Genomic DNA, 7,948 nt, shown 5'->3' on the forward strand with positions numbered 1-7,948 from the left:
AGGACACCTGACCCAAACTGACCAAAGAGGTATTCCATACCACAGCACGTCATGCCCAGGAGGTAACTGGGAGTTAGCCGGAAGGACTGGGTGGACTGCAGGGTTGGAGGAGGTATGGGTTGGTGCTTGATCGGGCTGGGGGGGGCAAGTTATTGGTCACCTGGTGATGAGGTGTTGTATTCTCTTCCCTTGTTATTTCCTTTATCATTTCTATTATTGGTGGTAGTAGTAGTGATTTGTGTTATACCTTAGTTACTAAACTGTTCTTACCTCAACCCGTGGGAGTTGCATTTCTTTTTGATTCTCCTCTCCGTTCCCCCAGGAGTAGGGGGAGGGCAAGAAGGGGGGGAGTGGGTATCAAGCTGTCTGGCTGTGGGTTAAACCACGACAGCAACTAATTCCAAGTATTTGTCCCTGTAAAAAAGCTGGTGGAAGCCCTGCCAGCACCAGTCACTTAAATACAGAAGATCATTTGCTTTGAATTTTGAGGGAGCTTTAACACAGAAAAAAAAAAAAATAATCTTCATTTCTGACCCACTTCTGCACTCACATTACAAAGTGCTCACATTTCTGACAAGTGTGAGAAGGCTCCTTATATGAGTGTTCTTACCTTACTTTTTGAATTAGATTTGCTAAGTGTTGGTTGCCAGCTGGTGAATGTGAAGTGAAATCAGCCATCAGTTCCTGCATACCCTGTTCTGGTACAGCAGCTTTGGGTGCTAAGTTTTGAGATCAGTTCCCTGTAGTTCTGGAAGATGACGGAGGGATTTTAATATATATTTATACCTATAACTGTCATATATAATTGCATTAAGATGTCAGAGATATTTCCTGCATGCATTGGGGTGTATCCAGTGTTTTTGCCCACTAAAGAGATGTCTGAGTTACACACATAGGATCCTTCAAGTAAGTCACGCTAATTTAGCATATTTCCAAGATGTTTGCCCATGGCTGACAAATATGACCCACCAGGACATTTTTTGCCCATCTGGAGGGAAGCCAGATTGGGGTGTCCAAGGTAATTAGACTCCTATGCTCAGGCAACTAAATTCACATAACCCTTATGCTGTGCTGGCCCCGGATTAGCCCATCCCTACACCCCAGGAATAGCTGGGTGTTGTACAGCCCCTCCACAGCTTCACCATCAACCACAAACTCCGTGGAGCCAGCAGAATCTGTTGCCTTCAAACAGCCATGCCACCCCTAGTGAGTCACTGGAAATCTGTGTAAATTAGTCCCAGGATTTTTCAGTTTGTTATGAGGTTTACAGCAGAGTCAAGTCTAGCAGAGCGCAATAAGTATGGCAAAAAATCATTCACGTGATAACAAAGAAGTGAAAGGAGTACCTTGAAGTTATGTAGAGATATGTCTTTGTGGTTTAAAAATATGAATACTTTTTAATAGAAAGCTGTGCTTATTGGTCATGTTCATGGGCTAGTGACTATGAAAGCACAATTAAAATTCACAGGCTATGCAAGAAAGGGAAAAAATTATAGCTTATTTTGAGAAAAAAAAAAAATAAAGATGAGTTTTATCCTCCAGCTTTTGGCCCCCCAACAAAACACTACACAAATGCATGACTTCAGTCATACACCAAAGTTTTAAAAATCAGGTAAATAAAATCACTAAATTGAATTCCATGTATTTTTATGCCTATCACAAATAGATAGGCTTATTACTGTGAATCTCCCACCAGTGGGAATCGAACATACAATTTTCCTTCAATTAACTTAGAAAATCTATGCAGTTAACTGTATAGAAATGATCATAGATACATATAAATACCAAGCAGATTGTATCACTATTTTAATTTGCCAAATTTGAAAGGTGGCACATACACCAGTACTCACCTTGTAAGTACTAGCTGGTATTACAGCAGAAAGAATAAAATTAATGTCGAGCCTGAAGAAAATCACATCCAGATTGTGGCCATTTAGCCATTAAAACCTGAGAATGATCATGGCTCATTGTTTGAATGGCATGTCATTGAAGTACAACTCAAAAATGTCTAGAGGCATTCTTACATGTGAAAACACCAGGCCTGAAGAAACAGTACTGTCAGGTAGGTCACCCAGCAGTTAAATGCTCAGAACCTGGAGATGTGGGCAAGAACTCTTTTATCTCAGAGCTCCACTATCACATTATAAAAATGACTGATATTCCACAGGTTGCACTCTGAACATCATGCGCAAGATAGACTGAAGAATTTAAAGCTTAGACAAGAGTCATTGCATGCTGATTGATGGCCCTGTGTCACTCTGGTTTATGGGTTATGACCACTGGAGACTTCAAAATGAACTAAGTCAAACATAACAGCATCCTTTGCTCACTGAAGCAAGGATGCAGGACTCAGAAACCAAACTGTTCTGTCAAAAAATAGAATATTTAGCTCAAAAAATCTGTCAGACTTTCAACACTTTGACAGCTTCCATATTCCATGCATGCAAAAGCGAGTCTCTTGAATGCAGACAAAGCATCCAGAATGTTTCTTTGACATTAAAAATCACTAATCTGGTATATTACCCTTAAATAATGCACGCGTCTCTTTTATGTAGGTCTCCCTCTCTCAGATGTTCTATAGAAGGAACATCTTCATTAAAGCAAACAAAAATAAACTACTAAACTGTCTTTAAATACAGTATCAAAGTATGCCAATACTTTAATAACACTGATGAATGGCATATATTAACTGAAAAATAGCTATCTTTTATGCATACAAATATCTAGTGTGTTCATCCTATATGAGGACTGTCATTTATTGTGAAAGGAGGAATTTTTCTCAGCATGTAAAATGAAACATATTATATTAATGGTCATAACTGCCCAATTCTTCAAATTCATCCATACTTGCTACAAGGACACCACTTCATAAGATATTTACTTTTAATCTGCAATCTTCTGTTCTTTAATTTCATTAGGAATCCTTACATCTTACATCATTCTTGCTGAAAAAGAAAAAGCACATAAATTTAGATCATTAATATTTTGCTGAACATTTTGCCATTTGGAAAGTGCGAACAGCGTAACGTTTACCAACTCCTACAAAATTCAACAAGAGTTTTAGTTCAGTTACAATCTAAGTAAGCAATCTAAGGAATCACACCTGTCCAAAATTATAAAAGAATAAGTGACCATAATTTTCTTAATTTTGTGCTGAAGGCACATATAAAAGATTTCAACTGAGGCCAGCAGTGGCCTCAGTGTGGAAAGCAGTGGCTTTCCAAGAGACTTTTTTTTCATGACAATGAAAGGAGTAAATAATGAACATTATTGAGAGGTAAAAAATTTCTAACAACTCACAAAACATGCTGTCACACTTCTGTCATTCATCCGGTTTAGGTCAAGGCACAAACACCTGACTGGTCATTTTTTATTTCTATAGCTTTCTCGCTTTGCATCTGTTTTGACTTTAAACTCTACTTTTCTTGCTGGGAAAAACTGACAGCAAGATCCTGCCCTTCTGTCTTGAAGATGACATGTACAATTGCATACTTCAGCATCCAAAGGAACAAGGCTGGAGCTACAGGAACAGAAAGTATGACACAAAATACACAGAGAACCAGAACCTCATGTGCCTCCTTTACAATCCATGGACAAAAGGATTGTCCTTTATGAAATATGATGTAGAGTGGAAAAATGTATCTGCTTAGCGCAGAATTTTTAGATGCTTGTAAGATTTTTTAAAGCTTTACACATTACAATAGTTTTGAATACTCCACTATTACAACCTAGCTCTTCTCCCATTAAATTAACAGATACATTATCCTACATTTTTAAGGAAGCAGGATTAGCCATGCACTTTAGAAATGAGGCTATTTATGCAGGGTTTTTTTCAGATCTTTTGTATAACATTTGGTTGGACAACAAAGATTTAGACTAAGGAATTTTCTTTGTTTCTACATTTACATACATTTCTTTATATACAGAGATTACTTAAAATGTACAGTTCTGAAACAATTTTATTGGTAGGCGCATTAACCATACTAGTCTGGATCTAGCTTGCCTAACTTCAGGAACTTGAAAAGCATCTATGTTAGGAGTCTCGTTGCTTTAACAACCCAGTTGTTACTAGAGGTAGACATCCACCAAGGTAATTCAGCCTCATCTAAGCCTGCGGATGCCATGCACGTGCAGTTTTACACATTCAAAGCAAGATCAACTCCTACTAAAATATGGAGGAAGTCCTGCCCAACATGTCTCATTTAATACAAACTTAAACTGTGTGATAATCTTACTAGCCCCTGATAGATGTCTCACATCTGTAATACCCTGGTGTGAGAAGACAGCTTGTCAAACTTGACCAGTACAAGCTGGCTGTTCAGAAAGGGCTTTTCTGATAACTTTTCCACTACGGAAGAGTTGCACAAGAACAAGAAGAAGAAATGTACCTATTGGCTTTATAAACACAGCGTTTGACACCTCAATGTTTGTTTTTGCATCTGTATCTTAATGGAAAGGTAACAGACGTTATAAGCCTAAAAGTTATGTCTTAAAGTGTGAGAGCTTCTTCCCCTTTAAAGCTGCCACAAGGAGGAGCATAGTCTCTGGCCTGCCATGTAACACTGAAGCACGGGTCATTTATTTCAGAACGGTGTTAATTCTTCAGCAAATGTTAACATTCCTAATTTTTTTATTTTTTTTTTTCCAATGGCCTGAAGGAAACAGGTTAAATGATTCATTGACCCATGGGAATTAAAAGACATGGCAACATCAACAGGCTTTATGAATCTTCGATCAACTCCTCTCCTCCTAGTTATATACAGGTGCAATTCTGTTGATGTGAATAGCGTAGTCCCCAGAAGAATTACCAAATGAGAGGAGAAACAAATCCACTAAAGTGTGAGTAGACTTTTATCAATAAGATGAAAAAAATCTAAATGAATATTTAAAAAGGGAGAGGGCAGGCAGATTTCTTACTTAACTATTCCTGCCTGCATCAGCTCCAGTAACATCACAAGGAAGCTCAGTAGGACAGTGAGGCATCTGGACACCAGCTGTTGCTAACAACAGGCAACCTCATCCTGGTACTCATCCAGCTGTTAAAGCTTTCTTTTGTTAGAGGGCTAGGAAGGGGTGCAGATGTCAACCTGTTTCAACTGAAGATCATTTCAACCACTTAAAATGTCTTTTTGATTAAAAATGTGAACAACTTCTCAAAATAAACACACTAAATATCATAAAAATGTATACCATTAAGTCTCCATCATTGTAAACTGAAATTGGCTTCCTGTATCAGAACACATAGGCAAGTGAAACACATATATTTCTTTACTTCTGAAGAGTATCAGACTTTATGCTGTTAATGAATGTTCTTGATAAAATGTTGGTGGTAATAACTCAATTTTTATACTCACAAGAAGACCAACTAATAATTTTTACAGCTTTGCTTTCCCTCACTGCACTGTGTTTATCTGAATAAGGTCTTTTTACAATCATGCATAAAGACAGTCACTGCCAAGAGAGAATTTTTTTATAAGCCTTATTAGGAGGGGTTTCTTATTGCTCACTAAAATGTTCTTTCTGCTACCTAATAAGAATTGTGACACATGAACCTATTGTACTGAAGAAAAATGATATCATACATGTTCAAAGTTTGCTTGTTTGTAGCATCTGGTTTCCTTTCTTTAATTTGTGACAGTCATTCAAGGATTTCCTAGAACCAAGCAGCACTTGACTCAGGAAGTAATATTGTTGGGCTTGCAGAATTTCAGAGATGAATTTGGCCAATGATCACAAGTTCAACACTGCATGAAAATTTCTGAAGCTGCTTTCTGAAGCTTCACATCCAGAGAGATTTTCCTGCCTCCAAACAGATGTTTGTAAAAAGGAAACTGGAGTTCTAATTTGGTTGGATAAGCAAATGTCTTCTGAACTGGGAATGGCAGTCTTCATGCAAGCAAGTCCCAGCTTGAACAGCAGATGTGCCACTTAAGCAAAACTCTATTTAATTGTTCCAGATAAAAGGTCAAGATGTTTTAGTGCCTGAAGTAGCACACAGAGCATCCACCAGTACAGCCAAGAATCCAATTTTCGGTCTCCAGACTTCAGCTGTAAAGAAGAAGTGCATGTTTCATTTCAGAAAATCATTGTAAAAATAATTGTGCAAGTCTGATTGTATTTTGCTCTGACCTAGCAAGTGGCCTGTTGAATAACTTCACTTAATGCAAGTAAAGGTGCTCACAAAATGTTGTGCTACAAAGGAGATGTTGTCTTGAATAGAAATCTTTTCACATCAGTTCAAGACAGTTGCTAAAAAGAACCCCCGCTGTTACTGTGGCACGAAGCTTGTATCTGGATAAATATAAATGCAATACATAACAACTTATTCTGTTTAGAAGAACTAGAATCCTGGATCCAGCTTTAAGAACAAGATTCATCTGTTGATACAAAGGAATCTGTCCTGGGTTTAGCAGTAGCAGTCATTTTTCTCTTTCTTGGTTGTTGGTGCAGTGCTGTGTTTTGACTTTCAGCTGGGAACAGAGCTGAAAAACAATGATGTTTTGGTTTGGCCAAGGACTTTGTGGGCCTCATGCTCTGCCAGGGAGGAGGGAAGCTAGGAGGAAGCAGAGACAGGACACCTGTCCCATACTGACCAAAGAGGTATTCCATACCACAGCACGTCATGCCCAGGAGGTAACTGGGAGTTACCCGGAAGGGGCTAGAGTGGACTGCAGGGTTGGAGGAGGTATCGGTCTGTGCTTGGTCGGGCTGGGGGGGGCGAATTATCGGTCGGCTGGTGATGAGGTGTTGTATTCTCTTCCCTTGTTATTTCCTTTATCATTACTATTGTTGGTGATAGCAGTAGTGATTTGTGTTATACCTTAGTTACTAAACTGTTCGTATCTCAACCCGTGGGAGTTGCATTTCTTTTTGATTCTCCTCTCCGTTCCCCCAGGAGTAGGGGGAGGGCAAGAAGGGGGGGAGTGGGTAACAAGCTGTCTGTCTGGGTTTAAACCACGACAGAATCAACAGAAATCCATGGTCAACTTTTTTTTTAGTGCTTATTTTGCAAAGCATTTCTGTCCTACTTTAATTTCACAGCTGCAGGGCAGGTTGACATAAAAGGATGGTAAAAATAAATTACTTTTCCACTTAGCACCGCTCTGAGGGAAAGGATCATAAGTGCTCATTTAGCACTTGCTCATCAAGCCATGCATGCCTGCTGTCTGGAAGCTTGGACGCATACCCGTCGCCTGTGATCCATAAGCTAGCTCTTTGGTTACATTTGCTCTTGGGCTGCATCTGTTTTCACTGCTGGTTGCTCATCACAGCACAAACTGGGGTCTTGGCACATCAGTCTCCTACAGCATCTGGCACAAATTCTGGGGCTTCCTTTGAGAAGAAACAAGGATACAGCTGTGTCAGGCACCTTAAACTAAGCAGTGCTCTCAGGTTCTCTAACATAGAATTCTGCTACACCCATGTGTAATTTTAGGCCTGGGAACATGAAGAGCTTCTATCCCATCTGTATCAAGGAATGCTGCCTACATTAACATTGTCCACACTGAGCTTGCTAGCAAAGTGGAGTCTGCAGCCAGCTGTGTATCATGTATTAACATGCTAAGTAATGTTTGTAAGTGAATTCCATCATTCGAGATATATATATATATATCAGAATCTATCTATCTATCTATCTATCTATCTATAAGGCACAGCAAGCTCTGTAACTGTTTATAACAAGTTTCGGTTTTGCCCCTGTGGCTCTAAACCAAATCTCATTTGCAAGTGGGAATGTGTTATTCTGCATAGTGAATACTTGACCTTTTATTTCTATAAAGTAACTTCCAGAAACAATGCCAAAAGCATTAGTGCCACTGACAGGGTGACACTGCAGCATTTCATATGTATATTTTATTGGGAAGTGTCTGGGAAAAGCTGCAGGTTTCCAATTAAACTTTATCACCTGCCTATGCATGCCCACAATAACAAGATTGTATATTAATATGAC

General features: G+C 39.0%; 1 long non-coding RNA gene across 1 annotated transcript; it reads right to left on the minus strand.

Moving 5' to 3' along the window:
• Positions 1–526: 526 nt before the first annotated feature.
• LOC133225368 (uncharacterized) lies at positions 527–7,488 on the minus strand. The gene is made up of 4 exons (XR_009729125.1): positions 7,187–7,488; positions 5,583–6,048; positions 2,882–2,945; positions 527–748 (listed from the first exon to the last, which is right to left on the minus strand). It is a non-coding gene; the product is annotated as an uncharacterized LOC133225368 (long non-coding RNA).
• Positions 7,489–7,948: the final 460 nt, after the last annotated feature.

The sequence above is a fragment of the Neopsephotus bourkii genome, unplaced genomic scaffold, assembly GCF_033783945.1.
Source record: "Neopsephotus bourkii isolate Nb327-2 ecotype Australia unplaced genomic scaffold, CSIRO-AGI_Nbou_v1 NB_1760, whole genome shotgun sequence".
Classification (NCBI taxonomy): domain Eukaryota; kingdom Metazoa; phylum Chordata; class Aves; order Psittaciformes; family Psittacidae; genus Neopsephotus; species Neopsephotus bourkii.